Here is a 23,284-nt window from a genome sequence, read left to right as displayed (position 1 = left end):
TACATTGAAATAGTGAAAAAATGTGAAAAATGTGAAATGGGCCAATATGACCCATTTCACATTATAGATGTCCCCGTCGTCACCCCACGATAGACGCCAACCCGAAGCGTGGCGAGCGCAGCGAGCCCGCGAGGGGCGGCGGTGCGCAACCTCCGACCTTTTCATTCCCCTACTATCCACGTCGGCGTGGAGTTGAGAATAGAATAGTGTGGCGAGCGCAGCGAGCCACCGAGCCCGAAGCGGATACCTTCACAGTTATACGCATCCCTTCGCGGCCTTCACAGGTGTCCGTGGCGACGCGGACACCTGTGAAGTCCGCGAAGGGACGCGTTTACCTGTGAAGGTATCCGCGTCCCTCGCGGGGCTCGCTGCGCTCGCCACGCTTCGGGCGCGGTGGCTCGCTGCGCTCGCCACACTATTCTATTCTTAACTCCACGCCGACGTGGATAGTAGGGGAATGAAAAGGTCGTAGGACGCGCACCGCCGCCCCACGCGGGCTCGCTGCGCTCGCCACGCTTCGGGTTGGCGTCTATCGTGGGGTGCGCTGTACGCCGTTAAATTTGGGGGGGTTGGGAATATTTTTACATTGAAAACAATGTAAAATCGGGTCCCAGGGACCCGATTTACATTTCATTAAAAAAAAAATCGGGTCCAAAATCGGTCGGTCGCGTCGATCGCATCGCATGCGACCAAATCGCATGCGATGCGATCGACCCGATTTTTCCGACACGACCACCCCGATGTAAATCGGGGTGGCCGTGCTAGGAAACAAGTACCCACCCCCCTTTCCCCCGTGTTTCTGGATTGTCTCCCTACCCCCTTTTAATCTTATTAAATCATTCTTCATTTTGATAATGTGGTTATTTTGTTTATGAGTTTTTCAGTACACTTGTGTTTGTTCTTTTTGTTGCATTATTGCCGGTGTTGTCTACAATTTTGACATTTCTAACGAAAATGTACCAGTAACAAAAATATTGTTGTGGAAACACTGCATTGTATATACTGGACATCGGGTGGGGTATGATGCAGGGTGGTTTGTAGATAAATAACCCAGTGCAAACAATCAAAATACACCTGCCCTGACAGGAAAAAAATAAAACACAGTACACCCCACAAGGGGAAGAAAAATATATAAAACACAAAAAATATATAAAACACATTGGCCCTCTAGCGACGGAGCCACGCGCGTCTCAGTCTCCTTGCTGGCGTGGCTGCTGGCGGGTCGCCAGCGCGTACGTTCTGGCGACCCGCCAGCAAGGATGGTAATAGTAACGTACTGTACATATACTACTGCTCTCTCCCGCTGTAACCCAGGCACATATATTACTGCTCTCTCCCGCTGTAACCCAGGCACATATACTTCTGCTCTCTCCCTGTGTAACCCAGGCACATATACTACTGCTCTCTCCTGCTGTAACCCAGACACATATACTACTGCTCTCTCCCGATGTAACCCAGGCACATGTACTACAGCTCTCTCCCACTGTTACCCAGGCACATATACTACCGCTCTCTTCCTGTGTAACCCAGGTACATATACTACTGTTCTCTCCTGGTGTAACCCAGGCACATATACTACCACTTTCTCCTGCTGTAACCCAGGCACATATACTACTGCTCTCTCCTGCTGTAACCCAGGCACATATACTACTGCTCTCTCCCTGTGTAACCCAGGTACATATACTACTGTTCTCTCCTGGTGTAACCCAGGCACATATACTACTGCTCTCTCCTGCTGTAACCCAGGCACATATACTACCGCTCTCTCCCTGTGTAACCCAGGCACATATACTACCGCTCTATCCCTGTGTAACCCAGGCACATATACAGTACTACCGCTCTCTCCCGATGTAACCCAGGCACATATACTACCGCTCTCTCCCGGTGTAACCCAGGCACATATACTATCGCTCTCTCCCTGTGTAACCCAGGCACATATACTACTGCTCTCTCCTGGTGTAACCCAGGCACATGTACTACAGCTCTCTCCCACTGTTACCCAGGCACATATACTACTGCTCTCTCCCGCTGTAACCCAGGCACATATACTACTGCTCTCTCCCGATGTAACCCAGGCACATATACTACCGCTCTCTCCCGGTGTAAGCCAGGCACATATACTACCGCTCTCTCCCGGTGTAAGCCAGGCACATATACTACCGCTCTCTCCCGTGTGTAACCCAGGCACATATATTACCGCTCTCTCCCGTGTGTAACCCAGGCACATATATTACCGCTCTCTCCCGCTGTAACCCAGGCACAAATACTACCGCTCTCTCCCAGTGTAACCCAGGCACATATACTACCGCTCTCTCCTGGTGTAACCCAGGCACATATATTACCGCTCTCTCCCGCTGTAACCCAGGCACAAATACTACCGCTCTCTCCCAGTGTAACACAGGCACATATACTACTGCTCTCTCCCACTGTAACCCAGGCACATATACTACTGCTCTCTCCCGGTGTAACCCAGGCACATATACTACTGCTCTCTCCCTGTGTAACCCAGGCACATATACTACTGCTCTCTCCCGATGTAACCCAGGCACATATACTACTGCTCTCTCCCGGTGTAACCCAGGTACATATACTACTGCTCTCTCCCAGTGTAACCCAGGTACATATATTACTGCTCTCTCCCGGTATAACCCAGGCACATATACTACTGCTCTCTCCCAGTGTAACCCAGGCACATATACTACCGCTCTCTTCTGCTGTAACCCAGGCACATAAACTACTGCTCTCTCCCGGTGTAACCCAGGCACATATACTACCGCTCTCTCCTGTGTAACCCAGGCACATATACTACCGCTCTCTCCTGCTGTAACCCAGGCACATATATTACTGCTCTCTCCCAGTGTAACCCAGGCACATATACTACAACTCTCTCCTGTGTAACCCAGGCACATATACTACTGCTCTCTCCTGTGTAACCCAGGCACATATACTACTGCTCTCTCCTGCTATAACCCAGGCACATATACTACTGCTCTCTCCCGGTGTAACCCAGGCACATATACTACTGCTCTCTCCTGGTGTAACCCAGGCACATATACTACTGCTCTCTCCCGGTGTAACCCAGGCACATATACTACCGCTCTCTCCCGGTGTAACCCAGGCACATATACTACCGCTCTCTCCCGGTGTAACCCAGGCACATATACTACTGCTCTCTCCCGATGTAACCCAGGCACATATACTACTGCTCTCTTCCGGTGTAACCCAGGCACATATACTGTACTACTGCTCTCTCCTGCTGTAACCTAGGCACATATACTACTGCTCTCTCCCAGTGTAACCCAAGCACATATACTACTGCTCTCTCCTGGTGTAACCCAGGCACATATACTACTGCTCTCTCCTGCTGTAACCCAGACACATATACTACTGCTCTCTCCCGATGTAACCCAGGCACATGTACTACAGCTCTCTCCCACTGTTACCCAGGCACATATACTACCGCTCTCTCCCAGTGTAACCCAGGTACATATATTACTGCTCTCTCCCGGTATAACCCAGGCACATATACTACTGCTCTCTCCCAGTGTAACCCAGGCACATATACTACCGCTCTCTTCTGCTGTAACCCAGGCACATAAACTACTGCTCTCTCCCGGTGTAACCCAGGCACATATACTACCGCTCTCTCCTGTGTAACCCAGGCACATATACTACCGCTCTCTCCTGCTGTAACCCAGGCACATATATTACTGCTCTCTCCCAGTGTAACCCAGGCACATATACTACAACTCTCTCCTGTGTAACCCAGGCACATATACTACTGTTCTCTCCCGGTGTAACCCAGGCACATATACTACTGCTCTCTCCTGTGTAACCCAGGCACATATACTACTGCTCTCTCCTGCTATAACCCAGGCACATATACTACTGCTCTCTCCCGGTGTAACCCAGGCACATATACTACTGCTCTCTCCTGGTGTAACCCAGGCACATATACTACTGCTCTCTCCCGGTGTAACCCAGGCACATATACTACCGCTCTCTCCCGGTGTAACCCAGGCACATATACTACCGCTCTCTCCCGGTGTAACCCAGGCACATATACTACTGCTCTCTCCCGATGTAACCCAGGCACATATACTACTGCTCTCTTCCGGTGTAACCCAGGCACATATACTACTGCTCTCTCCTGCTGTAACCTAGGCACATATACTACTGCTCTCTCCCAGTGTAACCCAAGCACATATACTACTGCTCTCTCTCGGTGTAACCCAGGCACATATACTACTGCTCTCTCCTGCTGTAACTCAGGCACATATACTACAGCTCTCTCCTGGTGTAACCCAGGAACATATACTACTGCTCTCTCCTGCTGTAACCCAGGCACATATACTACCGCTCTCTCCTGGAACACAAATCAGGCAACTGTCTCATAAAATATAAATATATCTTACAGTGCACAGGAACTGGTTAATTGCATTCATCCTTTGATGTAGTTTTGACCCAAAATAAACCATTCTGACTTGGACACACGTTAGAACTTTCTTTAACACTTCCGTAAAATGCTCCATAGTACAGGAATAGACCCTGGACTGCAAAGAATCTATGCAAAGGATTGGTCTTCTAAACCTTTTGCTAGGGCCAGGATAATTATCATATCACTTCCTACAGGATGTCAGAAAACAAGGTGATTCCTAAAAATGTGATCTGTTAGACCAAGATTATTATTTATTTATTACCAGTTATTTGTATAGCGCACACATATTCCGCAGCGCTGTAAAGAGAATATTATTACCAGTCATTATATAGCACACACATATTCCGCAGCGCTGTACAGAGAATATTATCACCAGTTATTATATAGCGCACACATATTCCGCAGCGCTGTACAGAGAATATTATTACCAGTTATTATATAGCACACACATATTCCGCAGCGCTGTACAGAGACTATTATTACCAGTTATTATATAGCGCACACATATTCCGCAGCGCTGTACAGAGACTATTATTACCAGTTATTATATAGCGCACACATATTCCACGGCACTGTACAGAGACTATTATTACGAGTTATTTATATAGTGCACACATATTCCGCAGCGCTGTACAATGAATATTATGACCAGTTATTTATATAGCGCACACATATTCCGCAGCACTGTACAGAGAATATTTAAACATTCACAGCAGTCCGTGTCCCAGTGGAGTTTACAATCTATATTCCCTACCACATGTACACAGACATTGTAGGGTTAGTTTTTTGTTAGGAAAACCACGCAGGCAAGGGTCTCCCCTAGAAACTCCGTGCAGTTAGGGTCATGGTGGGAATCAAACACAGGACCTCAGCGTGGGTGCTGCAGTAATGCTAACCATTACACCATCCGTACTGCTCTGCACACATACTCCGCACAGTTACAGCCATGGTGGGGATAGAACCCATGACCTCAGTGCTGTGAGGCAGTAATGTAACCATTACACCATCTGTACTGCCCCGTATATATAACACATGGTGGGGATAGAACCCACGACCTCAGTGCTGTGAGGCAGTAATGTAACCATTACACCATCTGTACTGCCCCGTATATATAACACATGGTGGGGATAGAACCCATGACCTCAGTGCTGTGAGGCAGTAATGTAACCATTACACCATCCGTACTGTCCTGTACACATAGGGCATTATTCTGATCGGAGCTGCCAAACGTGCGTACGTTCGCCATTACCGCACGCTAGCCGTACGCGGCCGTTAGGGTTAGGTCCACCCACAAATCTGCCGCTTACGTACGGGCAGAAATACCGTAGAAGGGGAGTGGCGTACAAATGAGCGTACGGCAACGTACGCGGACGGGCCAGCCCTTGCACTCCGACAACAGGCGTACAACTGAGCGTACGGCGCCGTGTACGGCCGTCTTTCCTCCGTCTCCCCACCGACTTCTTGCGGAGATCTGAGCGTACGCCAGTTTGCACGGACGGGTCCCTATTGTTTTCAATGGAAAACTCAGCTTATGTCACCGCTCGTGAGAGTGAGCGTACGTCCGTGCACGCTGGCATACCCTTCACATATATGGACCTGCAAATCTTGCCTCTCAACTACTAATCTGACAATTGATTAATTAATCTATTTGTTATTCAATTATTGTTTTCTATTAACTCAATTGTCTACCTTAATAAAGACCTAATAAAACTACATTTGAACCCTCATTACATGTATATTTGTTATGTTCTAATGTGGCATTTTAATCACTATCTATGTGTCCCCATATTGCTGTTACTTTTAGATCAACTTATGTTGATGTAACAGTGAAAACGTTGACACATGTCGACTTGTGTAGATTGAGTGTGCTACTGTGTAAAGTCTATGAAAGCACGTAGTGAATGTGTATAACTGTTTAGCAAATACCTACCTTAGCGTATAAAAAGATTCTTACCTTAAATTAAACAAACCTTTAAATGTGGAGAAGTATAGAAACATAAGCTTCCAATGTGTTTGCGTGCTGTATGTGTGGCTTGCAGGCAGTGAAATCATGGTTTGGACTTAATAGACTGCAGCATTGCTTATTACATTCAGGTGTATGTGTTTGAGTAGTAATCAGCGTTAATTAGCCAACTCAGGCGCACGCTGGCATGCGGTATCTGTAGGGGTGGTTTGAGCTGGCGGTTGGCGGCCGCCTGTTTGGTGTCCGAAATGAACGGTGCCTTAGTCGATCGTGCGGTAGTAGCACTGCTCATTTTTGGTGCACACCCCTGTGTACGCCCATATTTACGCCCATTTTCCCTCATTATTTCGGCCGCTCCCATCAACACGCCCCTATGCCGCCCCATTACCCGTACACTCGCGTACAGGTTTTTTTGCACGTTGAGAGCCCGGCCGTAAGCGTTGTGGAGTGTTCGCGCCGGCGCATTAGCGTATCTGCACATGCGCAGATCATGAAAAACCCCGGGACGTACGCGTACGGCCCGGCCGCTCAAACCAGAATAAGGCCCATACTCTGCACAGTTACAGCCATGGTGGGGATAGAACCCATGACCTCAGCGCTGTGAGGCAGTAATGTAACCATTACACCATCCGTACTGCCCCGTATATATAACACATGGTGGGGATAGAACCCACTACCTCAGTGCTGTGAGGCAGTAATGCTAACCATTACACCATCCGTACTGCCCCGTATATATAACACATGGCGGGAATAGAACCCATGACCTCAGTGCTGTGAGGCAGTAATGTAACCATTACACCATCTGTACTGCCCCGTATATATAACACATGGTGGGGATAGAACCCATGACCTGAGCGCTGTGAGGCAGTAATGCTAACCATTACACCATCCGTACTGCCCCGTATATATAACACATGGTGGGGATAGAACCCATGACCTCAGTGCTGTGAGGCAGTAATGCTAACCATTACACCATCCGTACTGCCCCGTATATATAACACATGGTGGGGATAGAACCCATGACCTCAGTGCTGTGAGGCAGTAATGCTAACCACTACACCATCCGTACTGCCCCGTATATATAACACATGGTGGGGATAGAACCCATGACCTCAGCGCTGTGAGGCAGTAATGTAACCATTACACCATCCGTACTGCCCCGTATATATAACACATGGTGGGGATAGAACCCATGACCTCAGCGCTGTGAGGCAGTAATGCTAACCATTACACCATCCGTGCTGCCCAACATGCATTAGATCAGCATGAAAATATACATTTATTTACACGGATGACATGTTGACATGATAGAATGCAAACCTAACACCCCTGATTGTCCACCAGAGGTTACTTACCTTGTTCTTCCCTTAGTGACTAACCCAAATCCCCCCTTCTCCCCTGTAGTCTAACCCTCCCGGTGGTGCGTACCTCTCCAGTCCGCAATCTGGGCTTGTCAACTACTGGGTGTCAACCAGTTGCCTGTAAACATGTTGAACCATGTCGACAACCATATTTGATCGCATGGCTTCTTTTTTTCTCAAATGGGCAAAACCACGCAGCGCTGCAAGTGGGGCAGATGTAACATTTGCAGAGAGAGCGTACACACTGTATGATTTTCCAACCAATATTGTTCATTTTGGACCTTCTGAAGGATGTTGGTTTAAATACCGTTCAGTGTATACTACGAACGACGATTCGTGGGCTATTTATAAAGGTTGTTCGTCCACTGTGCAGGCAGCTCAATATGGATGTCTTTAATAAAAAGCTTCTGGACAACAGCTACTGTACATCGTTCATAGTCCGTTGCATCGTTCAGTGTGTATGCTCCATGTCTGTAGTCCAGGACAAGGTACTGTATATTGGTCACCGTCGTCCAGTGTGTTTGCACCTTTAGATTTGGGTGAGTGCTTTTGTTTCTGTGCAGGATAAATACTGCTTTATTTTGACACTTCAGATTGGACACATCCCACCCAAATCTAACTCTCTCTGCACAGCACCAATAGTCCATATGAAAATAGTAAATCCCTCAGTTCCATGGCGGCTATCTTGACCACGTGTGGCAGGCCCCCTTGGTGCAATGCCCCAGGTCATATTATGCACCAGAGATCAGGGGCATTTAGTCACATCAGTTGGAGCTGGTGTTCTGATGGCATCGTACGTTGGATTTCTGGTCACAATATTGTTGTACGTAAACTACTGCTCCGCCAACCCCCACTGTCTGTGTAGCACTGGTGATATACGGAAACTCCTTAATTGTATACAGCAGCGGTTTTCAACGACTGTGCCGCAGCACACTGGTGTGTGCCGCTTAGGACGATGACCATAAGAGGTTTCATCTGCTGCCGTAAAGTAATATACTTTTGGCCTGGCGGCTCAGATGCGGCTTGGGAACAGCGGCTCAGACACGACATCATAGCACGTCGCGTTTGTGGGCCCCCCCCAGCATGCATGCACCTGTCCGCTAGCCCCCATACCCACATGCATGGTACTGCTCCCTTCTTACAGTTACGCCATCGCTGGTAGGAGCCAGTGTGCTTTGTTCTGTAGAGGAGAACTATCTTTAGTTATTTAGTACATTGTATTTGGTTTACTGTGGGAGGCAGTGTGTTTGATTCACTACTGTGGGGGACACAGTGATTGTACTACTGTGGGAGACTGCGTTTGCACTACTGTGGGGGCCACTGTGTTTGAACTACTGTGGGGGCCACTGTGTTTGCACTACTGTGGGGGGGGGCACTTTGTTTGCACTACTGTGGGGGCCACTGTGGTGTTTGAACTACTGTGGGGGCCACTGTGTTTGCACTACTGTGGGGGACTGCGTTTGCACTACTGTGGGGGGGGGGGGGGCACTTTGTTTGCACTACTGTGGGGGTCACTGTGTTTGCACTAATGTGGGGGACTGCGTTTGCGCTACTGTGGGGGGGGGCACTTTGTTTGCACTACTGTGGGGGCCACTGTGGTGTTTGAACTACTGTGGGGGCCACTGTGTTTGCACTACTGTGGGAGACTGCGTTTGCACTTCTGTCGGGGGGGGGGGGCACTTTGTTTGCACTACTGTGGGGGCCACCGTGTTTGAACTACTGTGGGGGCCACTGTGTTTGCACTCTTGTGGGGGACTGCGTTTGCACTACTGTGGGCGGGGGGCACTTTGTTTGCACTACTGTGGGGGGTCACTGAATTTGAACTACTTTGGGTGCACTTTGTTTCCACTACTGTGGGGGCCACTGTGCTTGTTTAAATACTGTGGGGGCCACTGTGCTTGTTTTTTTCCTGTGGGGACTTGATTGTGTGCCTTGGCACTTTTAAAGTCTTGTCGGTGTGAAAAAGGTAGAAAATCACTGGTGTACAGCAATGGATGTGCTGCTGAAAGACTTTCATACGCTCCTAGCGAGATACTGGGGAGATGCAGCGTTCTCACAGTTATCATACTGTGATAAATACCTGTTACAGTCACAGTAGGCTTTTCCTGGTGTGCGCATACTGATATTTCTTACATAGCGGCTGAGAGAACTTATGTCATGTATATGTACAATGGTAACGGCATTCTCCATGATTAATTCTAGCCTGATTATATTATCTGCATGCTGGATATTAATCACCGGGTGAGAGCGACGCACGGGGCTGCAAATCGCTATCGCTATGGAGCGATCTAGTCAGATCGGTTAGAAAATGGGCTGAAATCACTCCGTGTGTAGAATCCACGAGAATGTAGGGGATAGATACCATAAACGCGACACAGTGGCTAAAATCACCTTATCACATCGCGAGGGCGGAGCCTGATTATGCAAATCAGATTATATCACTTATGCCCCTCCCACTTCAGGTGATAAAGAAGTGGTATCTGTGTGGGAACTGTTGTGAGGCTCCTGGACATTGTAGGGTAGGGATGGACAGGGAAAGCCCACCTTAAATCATGGCTGGACATCCGCCATTAAATTTTTTAGATGCAATGGTAACTGGACATCGCATCAAAATTATTTGATAAAAAAAAAATCATATGATTTGCGCATGTGCAAACAAATCCTAGTTTGTTGCCGGCTGGGGATGGTATTTAGGGCGAGACCATCGCACCACCTTCAAATGTTTAAAATTCGTTAGCGGAAACCATTGAAACACCACCATCGAATGGATAAACCACGCCATTGGACCAAAACATTCATGATTGCACACGATCGCGATACGATGTCCATCACTATTCTAGGGTGATATGCATGGGCATCCTAATGCCAGGGGCCAACACAACCAGACAAACCTATCATATACTGTACTCACTGTTATATTCCTCTTCTTCCTCTTCCCTTGAGCACTGCATGGTATATCACATATCCTCCAATGTAGTGTCTGGAATTGCTGGGGTATTTAGAAAGTCTGAATGGGGGGTAGAGGCCCCAAAATCGCCCTTCACCTACATAACCAGGGTCACCCAGTCCACACCCTACAAAAGCAGTGTTTAAACCATAATGCAACTGTCCAGATGGCATCGCTGTAGCCCAAACAGCAGATAGAACCTTAAATCCTGCCGTACACTGTGATGAGACACTATTGGCAGTGATGAAATCCTGCCGTACACTGTGATGAGACACTATTGGCCATGATGAAATCCTACCCTACACTGTGATGAGACACTATTGGCCATGATGAAATCCTGCAGTGCATTGTGGTGAGTGCCTATTGGCCATAATAAAGTCCTACAGTGCACTGTGATGAGACACTATTGACCATAATAAAGTCCTACAGTGCACTGTGGTGAGCGCCTATTGGCAGTGATAAAATCGTGCAGTGCACTGTGATGAGACACTATTGGCCATAATAAATTCCTACAGTGCACTGTGGTGAGTGCCTATTGGCAGTGATAAAATCGTGCAGTGCACTGTGATGAGACACTATTGGCCATGATGGAATCCTGCAGTGCACTATGGTGAGTGCCTATTGGCCATAATAAATTCCTGCAGTGCACTGTGGTGAGCGCCTATTGGCCATAATAAATTCCTGCAGTGCACTGTGGTGAGTGCCTATTGGCCATAATAAAGTCCTGCAGTGCACTGTAGTGAGCGCCTATTGGGCATAATAAAGTCCTGCAGTGCACTGTGGTGAGCGCCTATTGGCCATAATAAAGTCCTGCAGTGCACTGTAGTGAGCGCCTATTGGCCATAATAAATTCCGCAGTGCACTGTGGTGAGTGCATATTAGGGATGGCCATCGTTGCCTGCCTACTATGGCAATAGGGCAACTGGTCAACGATAGTGGCAAACTGTGCAATGGAAGACATCAATGTTTTTACTTATCGATGGTCATCCATTTTCTGGGGAAAAGAGAAAAGAACAATTTGTTTATGCTTGAAATCGATGGTGGGAAACCATCTGGATCTCCCCTATCGATGGCAAAACTATTCTACATCAGCCATAAACCATCAATGAATTAAAATCATTGATGTTCGATGACCATTGCTCAGGCATATTGGCCATGATGAAATCCTGCAGTGCACTGCGATGAGCACCTACCACAAGTACGAAATCCTACAGGGCTCTATGATGAGCACCGAGTGCCAGTGTTGCATACAGTATTACACTGTGATGAGCAGTGATCAACTGCATTTCCAAATCTGAGCTACAGTACTGTATGTACGTACGTACATACGTATGTACTGCTGAATGCATTGGAAAATGCCTCTAAATAAATTATTATAAAGGATTTTTGAAATATATAAAATAAATAAGAAAGATTAACGTAATAAAATAATGAATAATAATAAAATAAATGAATAATGATAGCAGCCAGCGCTGTGTAATGCTGCCTTATGGCCTGTCCCCGACTCTCAGCACTAACCTGTGGCCTCACCAGCCAGCAGCAGGCTAATACCAGCAGCAGAATGAAATCATTAAATACAGCTCGGTAATGTAAGTGTTTATAGTACAATAAATGGCAGAGTCACAATGTCATTTCCTTAACACGTTGCTGGTATTGTGTTCTCCATCCGCCAGGCTGGTGTGTACATTGTACGTATCACTTACCGGGTGTATATAGAGTGCGGCGCGGTATAATTACATTATTGCTGTGTGAGGTGTTATTCTCCCAGCACTTAGATGTGTTACACCGCGATCAGCAGCCTAATCATATCGTACAGGAACATGCCTACAATAAGCGCTGATAAGGGGAACCTGCGCACACACAGCAATTTTCACTGCCCGGGTATTCTGCGGAGAATAAGGAGACCCTGCTGGTGGCTATTGCAAGGCTGTCATTTCCCTGAGGGCTTCGCTGCCCGCGGGAGCTGTAAATATCGCATTCGAGAGGCCATTTCAATCTTTAAGATTATTCCTTGGAAGTGGTCTCCACCCGCCGGGCACATATGATGTGGATGCATGTAACCGCGTCCGCCATCCTACGCTGCTATAGTATCGGGGGGGATATAGTTATTAGTCATCACACTGTTTCATTTCAATGGCCAATACACGTATCGCATCTGTATAGTTCTGGCGTATTAAATCATACTGTACATGTGTGTCCGGACCAATAACGCCAGGTTTGGGAGAAACTGAACAGTAAGGGGTCTGTTAATTAATATTTGCAGCATATCACCCCAAAAACACCTTCGGGGGTACCTGCAAATAACCACAGATCCCAGGGTCGACAGTCGATATGTCAACAGCAAAAGTTCCACATCAGCAAAACGTTGACTTTTGGCGGTATTCAATCCTGGATTCCAACTGGCAGAATATTCCGCCAGTCAGTATCCTGGACTGGTTTTGCCCCACTCGACAGGAAGAATTCAATGTTCCACGTGTCGAAAAGTGGGTGTGTCGGCAGAATCGGCCGCAGATTGTCTAAAAACAGCCATGAATTTGACAATGCACGGATCTTTTCAACAAAACAGATCCGACTTGTTTTAAAGTCAGATCTGTTTTGTCGGAATCCGCCTTCGATGCTGTCGGAAACGATAGCATTGAATAGGCGGCAGCGATTTCCCCTGTCGTAAATAGCGGCCAAGATTGATTCCCCCCCGTAGTCAAAGGGTCAATGTGGAAAAAGTTGTCACATGAAAAGGAGGACATGAGTTTTTCAGCTTTTTTGGTGTCCATGTCGATACCTGAGCACGTGAACCCCAGATAGTGTAGCGCACGCGTTCGCCAAGCTTCGCATTGTTCCCAGTCAGAGTTCACGTGAATGTTGAAGTATGAAAAAAAATTGTGAAAAACGCATGTCAACATTTCCATGTGTCGACCATTTTGTTTGTGTTGACCCTTATGCTGACCTACAGCATGTCCATCTCTTGCTGTCTATCTATACACGATAGAACTATTATTCAGATCTCCTTGCATTGTTTTATATTGGATTTGTCCTGTAAAACTGGCATTGCCACCGCCATCGTTCTACTGAGTGATCCAAGTAGGACGGAAGCGTTAAACGGGCGCTGTTCTGTGTGCCCTGTGCCTCATCCTAAGCAATCAGCAGTCATTTATCATGTAGTCTCCTGTGAATGTTACACAGTGTGTATCTGTGCATCGCAGAACAGGACGTTTCATCTCTATAATGGCTAGTTCCTGATATCCCCACATCCTGTGCTCCTGTGCTTATATTAATATGTATATTCCCGGCTCACCTGCAAAAGCAAATATTATCTTTGGTTGGCTGACAGAACCTTGGGTGTAATCATTATCCTCTGTGTATAGCTGTATGCTGTACCTACTGTATGGTAGAGCTGGCATAGGTACCGTTTATCTCTTTGGGTGGCAAATGTCTAACTACTGCCACCTGCTGCTTGCCGGTCTCTCTGGCTTAAAGTGGGTCTAACGCTGAGGGAAGGAAGTGGAGCAGGAGGTGAGGAGCAGCCCAGCGCGTGTAGTACTCCGCCGGTGCCACCTTGTGATACCAGTGCCAAGGATTACACAACTCCTGGCACAGAATTTGTCAGCAGATTATGACAAGGCAGCTATTATTGTATTAATATAGTACAATAGTGTAAATTTGTGGTGTGTGTGTGTGGATCTAAGTCCTCAGTCAGTGCACTGGACCAGAGAGCAGCTGCCAGAAAGAGGAGACAGGAGCCTTCCTATGAGGTGGGAGAATGTGAGCTTAGAAAGTGCAGTACTGGTTCAATTATGTTTGTGGATTTGTTTATTATGTTATGTTTAACGTTTTGGGCAAGTCTCCCACATCACTTCAGCTTTTCGGAGGTGGGGGTGCTAAATATTCAAAATGTGCCCTTTAAGTCCCGCCCCCTCGAAGACACATGAATTGCGGATTTGCATTACTGGGGCTGGGTTTGATGATGTCTACATCAGGCCCCGCCCCCAGAAGTGCTGCTGATAGTCTTATCTCCAGGGTAGAGTTTGTGGGCTAAAAACTGTCACAGCTCAAAGTAAAAATAATCACTGTTACAGTTTAAAGTGAAAGTACATTGCAGAAGATGTCATTTTGACGGGCATTTAACTAGTGACATTATGATACAATACTGAGTTTCATCTAATTTATTGCACTTCACTTAGTGCATGACCAGGAGACGCACATACATTATGTCCATATATACCGGTAGTTGTATGACTTATATACAGGTATTCAATCGAATTTACATTAAACCTATTCAATCCAAGTGCTGATTTTGCCAGAAAAATCATCACGGCCAGACAACACTTAGATAAGAATATTACTTGCCAATCCACGTGCTTTCGTCGAAAATGCAGCGATTTTAAACTACCTTCTCCCAATGAAGATTCCACTTTTACCATTTCAGCTAGCCGAAATATCTGGACATCATTGAATAGCCCCACTGTGGATAATGATAGTGTCTGATAATTACAACAATATCTGCTACTTGGATTTCTGTACTGTATTAGTTCCTGCCAACCTTTTCCTGATTTTAAAAACTGTCTTATTTTGGGACTGGATGAATGTATTGGCACAGTCCAGTATGATCATTGCTGTATTTAACACTGATGCTGAATTCCTGAGTTATGGTAATTAATATTCACATTGTTCATGGCACAGATATACCGGTGTTGGATTACTACCCAAATCAATGTGCACCCTCTAGCTATACAGTAATCCCCGGCACCTTCTAGCTGTACAGGAACCCCCGGCACCCTCTAGCTATACAGTAATCCCCGGCACCTTCTAGCTGTACAGGAATCCCCGTCACCTTCTAGCTGTACAGGAATCCTCGGCACCTTCTAGCTGTACAGTAATCCCCGGAACCTTTTTAGCTGTAAAGGAATCCCTGCACCTTCTAGCTGTACAGGAATCCCTGGCACCTTCTAGCTGTACAGGAATCCCCGACACCTTCTAGCTGTACGGGAATACCCAGCACCTTCTAGCTGTACAGAAGGTGCTGGGTATTCTTCTAGCTGTACAGGAATCCCCGACACCTTCTAGCTGTACAGTAATCCACGGCACCTTCTAGCTGTACAGTAATTCCGGGAACCTTCTAGCTGTACAGGAATCCCCGGCACCCTCTAGCTGTACAGGAATCCCCTGCACCTTCTAGCTGTACAGGAATCCCCAGCACCTTCTAGATGTACAGGAATCCCCGGCACCTTCTAGCTGTACAGTTATCTACAGCACCTTCTAGCTGTACAGGAAACCCGGAACCTTTTTAGCTGTACAGGAATCCTCGGCACCTTCTAGGTGTACAGGAATCCCTGGCACCTTCTAGCTGTACAGGAATCCCTGGCACCTTCTAGCTGTACGGGAATACCCGACACCTTCTAGCTGTACAGTAATCCCCGGCACCTTCTAGCTGTACAGGAATCCCCGGCACCCTCTAGCTGTACAGGAATCCCCTGCACCTTTTAGCTGTACAGGAATCCCCGGCACCTTGTAGCTGTACAGGAATCCCCGGCACCTTCTAGCTGTACAGTAATCCCCGGTACCCTCTAGCTGTACAGTAATTCCGGGCACCCTCTAGCTGTACAGGAATCCCCTGCACCTTCTAGCTGTACAGGAATCCCCAGCACCTTCTAGATGTACAGGAATCCCCGGCACCTTCTAGCTGTACAGTAATCCCCGGTACCCTCTAGCTGTACAGTAATTCCGGGCACCCTCTAGCTGTACAGGAATCCCCAGCACCTTCTAGATGTACAGGAATCCCCGGCACCTTCTAGCTGTACAGTAATCCCAGGCACCTTCTAGCTGTACAGTAATCCCAGGCACCTTCTAGCTGTACAGTAATCCCCGGCACCTTCTAGCTGTACAGTAATCCCCGGCACCTTCTAGCTGTACAGTAATCCCCGGCACCTTCTAGCTGTACAGTAATCCCCGGCACCTTCTTGCTGTACAGTAATCCCCGGCAGCTTTTAGCTGTACAGGAATCCCAGGCACCTTCTTGCTGTACAGTAATCCCGGCACCTTTTAGCTGTACAGGAATCCCTGGAACCTTCTAGCTGTACAGGAATCCCCTGCACCTTCTAGCTATACAGTAATCCCGGCACCTTCTTGCTGTACAGTAATCCCCGGCACCTTTTAGCTGTACAGGAATCCCCGTCACCTTCTAGCTGTACAGGAATCCCCGGCGCCTTCTAGCTGTACAGGAATACCGGCACCTTCTAGCTGTACAGTTATCCCCGACACCTTCTAGCTGTACAGTAATCCCCGGCACCTTCTAGCTGTACAGTAATCCCCGGCACCTTCTAGCTGTACAGTAATCCCCGCCACCATCTAGCTGTACAGTAATCCGTGCCACCATCTAGCTGTACAGTAATCCCCGCCACCATCTAGCTGTACAGTAATCCCAGGCACCTTCAAGCTGTACAGTAATCCCCGGCACCTTCTAGCTATACAGAAATCCCCACCACCATCTAGCTGTACAGTAATCCCCGCCACCATCTAGCTGTACAGTAATCCCCGCCACCATCTAGCTGTACAGTAATCCCCGGCACCTTCTAGCTATATACAGGAATCTGTACGCACACATCTGAATCGGTCGCTTTGTATGTTTCTGTACTATATATGAATATTTGTGTATGTGTTTATTTTGTATGTACTCTCCTTGAGACTGTATTTTATATTGTATTATTACCATTAAAAGTTCCCTTTTATACAGTTGATCTGTTTATTTGGGTGGGGGAGGAGAGGACTTGCAGCCACCGCAGCAGCGGCCCCCATTGTTTTGTATAGAAACAGTACTTCACAAGATCAGAGAATGGGGCAGCAGATCCCAATGGCATCCGTCTCTTCTAAATGATCCTGGCAGCTGGATACTCATTCAGATCCCGGAATTACAGAGATCCCGTATGCGAAGATCCCAGCTAGGTGGGCATCTTTCCGCCAACATTTGCCTTAATATGCTGTGATAGGGATTCTTGAATTATGGCGGCTCTGGCCATCTGTCTTTCCTGATAGGTACAGTGATATATTATTCCCGATTCTAATTCATGTGGATGGGAAAATATGAAAATGTTCATATAAAACCCATGTCGATTTTTTTTTTCACATGTCGATCATTACCATGTCCACCTCTGCCGCAATAGTCACTGTTGACCTATGGACGGGATACCCTTTCCATGACATAAGGGGGGAAATTTACTAAAGGAAATTTGTAAAAAATGGGTGTATTTGTATCCAGAAATACACTTATTTTTGACATTTACTATCCCGAAAATACGGCAAATCGTATTTGTATTGTTAGCACATCAATACGACTACGAATTGCCGTATTTTCGGGATAGTAAGTGTCAAAAATAAGTGTATTTCTGGATACAAATACACCTATTTTTTTTCAAATTTCCTTTAGTAAATTTCCCCCAAGATGTTTCTGGATGTGAACTGGGCGGTGACACCGCAATCACACGTATCCGCCCTGACTTGTTGTGGGAGTGTCACAGGCGTGTATCAGAGGCTCTGTGTGATTCGTGCGTAGAAGGAAGGGAGGCGGATCTCTGACAGATCTCATGCACCTAGCGGGGCGGTGTAAATTCTGACACATGATGGCGGTACTGGCAGCGGTGCGGATTTCTGCTCTTACACACAAGACACCCCACCCCCGCATTAGCTGAACTCATACTCGCATTAGCATAAGGCAATAAATCAGCCAGATCAGTGCGCTCGGTGTAATTCCTCACGATACCCGCATCTTATTATTGCTGCGTATCTCATTCTATTGCTGCACCGGCCCCTCAGCTGGCGAAGGGGCTTTCTTAGCGAATGGTGTATTCAGTTCCTGTGTTTTTGAGGCCTAAGTTTTCTGCCACTGATCAGCATGAGATCCCTGTGGAAGTATAAATGACCCTTATTGTTACCAAAGAAGATTTATTATCTGAGTAATGTGGGCACCAAGAACTTTTTTTGCCTTCTTGGCTTAATCCTAACGATGACCTCACAGCTTTGTGAGATGACGTCATCACAAGATATATATCAGTACAGAGTGTGACATCACACCAAGCTCTAACCGTGATGTCATCCAGATGACACGTCTCACTCCTGGAACAGTGTTTGCACTGTATGGATGAGCAGCTTTGGGAATAGGCATCCCCCCGGTGTGGGATCACGTTCCTTGTGGCAGAGTGAGATGTTATTACTGATCATGTATGTTCTTCCTGCGAGTCTCTGCTACATTGTAACCTTTCACAGTCTGAGCTAAAAGAGCAAATGTCTCCTGTGAAATCCATCATCAATGTTTTGCTGAAGCCTGTGAGCTCTGTAATATTGTTGCTATCTCGTACAAGCGTAGCAGATGGCAGTGACTTCTGAGACACAGATGACGGGAGGTTAACGCTTTCCTGCTCGGCGCAGTGCTCTCTGTGTATTTAATGAGCGCGGCTTGTCAGCTGAGAGCAGGGAAATGAGCGTGGAGAATCGCCAAGGTTCCTTCTACGCAGAGATCAGGACTATTCCTCGGGCCCTAAGGCAGGGTGTCTGTCACCTGGGGTGGGGCCCGTGCCTTCCTGTGCCACCAGCTCCCTAACTGATTATTAATGAGGTGATACCCGTAGTATAGATTATTGCTGCATGTAGTGCATTAGTACAAGGCACGCAATGGGGCATGAAATGGGTTCAGGGAGATCAGCTCAGTCCTGCTGGGGCATCTACACCGGTGTACGGACAGTTTCGGAGACTACGTCTGCATCTGCCAATGTTATTCAGCCATTCATCTTTTGTTTCTTGTTATTACACAAAGATTACATATGGCCCTGTACCAGGGAGAGTGTGCCAATATGCCAGGGTGTATGCCTATGTACCAGGGAGAGAATGCCCCTGTGCCAAAGAGAGTGCATCCATGTGCCATGGAGGGAGTGCCCATAAACAGGGAAACTATGTCCATGTGCCAGGGAGAGAATTCCAGTTTGCTAGGGAGAGTATGCCCATGTGCCAGAGAGTGCCCATGTGCTATAGAGAGAATGACCATGTGCCAGGGAGAGTGTGTCCCTGTGCCAGGGAGAGTGTGCTTTTGTGTCAGGAAAGGTATGCCCATGTGCCAGTGAGTGCCCATGTGCTATAGAGAGAATGACCATGTGCCAGGGAGAGTGTGTCCATGTGCCAGGAAGAGTATGCCTATGTCCAAGGGTGTGTGCCCTTGTGCCATGAGTATACACATATGCCACATTAGTGTGTCATGTGCCAGTGAGTATGTCCTTGTTTCAGAAATAGTTATCCCATACAACAGAAAGCATCTCCCTGTGCCAACTGGAGTATGTACATATGCCCCAATGTCAGGGAGAATATGCCCATGTACCAAACAAAAATAATTCATCTGTGCCAGTGTGAGAATGCACATATGCCAGAGAAAGTGTGCACCAGTCCAGGTAGAGAATTAATATATGCCAGAGTGTGCCCATACTCTAAGTAAAGAATGCCCCTGCACCAGAGTATGCCCATGCACTAGATATAGAATGTCCCTGCACCAGAGTGTGACCACGCACTAGATATAGAATGTCCCTGCATCAGAGTGTGAACACGCACTAGATATAGAATGCCCATGCACCAGTGTGTGACCATGCGCTAGGTATAGAATGCTCATGCACCAGTGTGTGACCACGCACTAGATATAGAATACCCATGCACCAGTGTGTGCCCATGTGCTAGGTATAGAATGCCCCTGCACCAGTGTGTGCCCATGCGCTAGATATAGAATGTCCCTGCATCAGAGTGTACCCATGCGCTAGATATAGAATGTCCCTGCACCAGAGTGTGCCCATGCGCTAGATATAGAATGTCCCTGCACCAGAGTGTGCCCACGCACTAGATATAGAATGTCCCTGCACCAGTGTGCCCATGCACTAGCTATAGAATGCCCCTGCACCAGAGTGTGCACATGCACTAGGTATAGAATGCCCCTGCACCAGAGTGTGACCATGCAGTGTAGATGAATGGATACAGATGTAACCTTTAAGATACGGAGCAGTGATTTACCAGGGACACTGTATACTAATAGTCCCTCCTGGAAGGAGTGTGACTGTCCTCCTAGGTGGCATCTAGCAGTAGTTACAGGAAGGAGTGTGACTGTCCTTCTAGGTGGCATCTAGCAGTAGTTACAGGAAGGACTGCGACTGTCCTTCTAGGTGGCATCTAGCAGTAGTTACAGGAAGAAGTGTGACTGTCCTTCTAGGTGGCATCTAGCAGTAGTTACAGGAAGGAGTGCGACTGTCCTTCTAGGTGGCATCTAGCAGTAGTTACAGGAAGGACTGTGACTGTCCTCCTAGGTGGCATCTAGCAGTAGTTACAGGAAGGACTGTGACTGTCCTCCTAGGTGGCATTTAGCAGTAGTTACAGGAAGGAGTGCGACTGTCCTTCTAGGTGACATCTAGCAGTAGTTACAGGAAGGACTGCGACTGTCCTTCTAGGTGGCATCTAGCAGTAGTTACAGGAAGGAGTGCGACTGTACTTCTAGGTGGCATCTAGCAGTAGTTACAGTAAGGAGTGCGACTGTCCTTCTAGGTGACATTTAGCAGTAGTTACAGGAAGGACTGCGACTGTCCTTTTAGGTGACATTTAGCAGTAGTTATAGGAAGGACTGCGACTGTCCTTTTAGGTGACATCTAGCAGTAGTTACAGGAAGGACTGCGACTGTCCTTCTAGGTGACATCTAGCAGTAGTTCCAGGAAGGAGTGCGACTCTACTTCTAGGTGACATCTAGCAGTAGTTACAGGAAGGACTGCGACTGTCCTTCTAGGTGACATCTAGCAGTAGTTACAGGAAGGACTGCGACTGTCCTTCTAGGTGGCATATAGCAGTAGTTACAGGAAGGAGTGTGACTGCCCTCTTAGGTGGCATCAACCAGTAGTTACAGGAAGGAGTGTGACTGTCCTCTTAGGTGGCATATAGCAGTAGTTACAGGAAGGAGTGCGACTGTCCTCTTAGGTGGCATAAAGCAGTAGTTACAGGAAAGAGTGTGACTGTCCTCTTAGGTGGCATCTAGCAGTAGTTACAGGAAGGAGTGTGACTGTCCTCTTAGGTGGCATATAGCAGTAGTTACAGGAAGGAGTGTGACTGTCCTCTTAGGTGGCATCTAGCTGTAGTTACAGGATGGAGTAGTGACACAGTTGTCACAGAGGTAGCTCTAGAGATTGCAGGGAAAGAGTCCAGTGCACCACTGGTAACATTCAGCAGGCGCCTAGCAAATGGAGATCATGGTGGTGAACATTTCCATCCCAGTACATCTCTTCTTCCTCATTCAGCATATACCGTCACCTAGCCTCTTCCTTATTCAGTCTCTCCTGGCACCTGGTTGCTTCCTCAGGCAGTGTTTCCTGGCACCTGGCCACTTCCTTGGGCAGCATTTCCTGGGAACTGGCCGCTTCCTCATCAAGTGTCTTCTGGCACATGGCCGCTTCCTCAGATAGTGTCTCCTGGTCTTTTCCTCAGGGAGTGTTTCCCGGCACCTGGCCGCTTCCTCAGGCAGTGTCTCCTGGTACCTGGCCACTTCCTCAGGTAGTGTCTCCTGGTACCTGGCCACTTCCTCAGGCAGTGTTTCCTGGGACCTGGCAGCTTCCTCAGGCAGTGTTTCCTGGCACGTTGCCACTTCCTCAGTTTCTTGGCAGCTGAACTCTTCCTCAGGTAATGTCTTCTGGCACCTAGCTTCTTCTACAGCTAGTGTTTCCTGTCACCTGACCTCTTCTTCAAGCAGTATTTCCTGTCGCAGTGCTTCCACTCTATGCCTAATACTTACGCTAAGATTTGTATTGTCATCATTATGATTATTAGACATTCAAACTGACGTGATGACACCACGTGGTTTTTGGTAGATAAAAAAAAGTTAAGCTTTGTGTTTCACGTTATAACTCTTTTCTTTTTTTATTCTTGTATCATGCTGTTATGTTTCCATTGTGTAATTCTCTTTGTCTGTACTTTGTGATGTAACTTGTTAACTGTGTTATTTATGTAACTTGTGTTATACAGTATACCTTATTTTGTGTTACCCGTGTTGTGTAACTTGTGTTATATACCTTATGTTGTGTCACCCGAGTTATTTATGTAACTTGTGTTATATACCTTATGTTGCGTTACCCATGTTAAGTAACTTGTGTTATTTACCTAATGTTGTGTTACCCGTGTTGTGTAACTTGTGTTATATACCTTATGTTGTTACCCGTGTTGTGTAACTTGTGTCATATACCTTATGTTGTTACCCGTGTTGAGTAACTTGTGTTATTTACCTTACGTTGTGTTACCCGTGTTGTGTAACCTGTGTTCTATACCTTATGTTGTGTTACCTGAGTTATTTATGTAACTTATTATATACCTTATGTTGCATACCTCACAACTGTCACGATTTTTGCGGGGACATCCCATTTTTTGTGGACGTTTGGTGCCGGCAGTGTCCCGCAGGGGGCTGAGTTGGAAGTCCCCCATCACCTGTGAATAGGGGTGCCGGACGGGGTCCCGACAGTCGGGATCCCAACAGTTATTTACACCGACAGACGGGTTCCGTGCTGGCAGTGTGGCGAGCGTGACCA

At 47.3% G+C, this 23,284-nt stretch overlaps 1 protein-coding gene across 10 annotated transcripts in view; it reads left to right on the top strand.

Moving 5' to 3' along the window:
- ZBTB20 (zinc finger and BTB domain containing 20) overlaps positions 1–23,284 on the top strand; it is a 759,091-nt gene that overhangs the window by 585,719 nt on the left and 150,088 nt on the right. The window contains exon 1 of one of the 10 annotated variants that reach the window (XM_083171557.1): positions 18,802–18,917. The exons of the other annotated variants lie outside the window; for them this stretch is intronic. The gene's annotated coding sequence lies outside the window, so the exon portion shown is untranslated. Of the gene's footprint in view, positions 1–18,801; positions 18,918–23,284 lie in introns of those variants that run through there. 10 annotated transcript variants of the gene reach the window in all.

This window comes from Crinia signifera, chromosome 2 (assembly GCF_055691185.1).
Source record: "Crinia signifera chromosome 2, ASM5569118v1, whole genome shotgun sequence".
NCBI classification, from domain to species: domain Eukaryota; kingdom Metazoa; phylum Chordata; class Amphibia; order Anura; family Myobatrachidae; genus Crinia; species Crinia signifera.
Note: the sequence above shows the minus strand (reverse complement) of the source record. Positions and strands in the feature narration are given on the sequence as shown.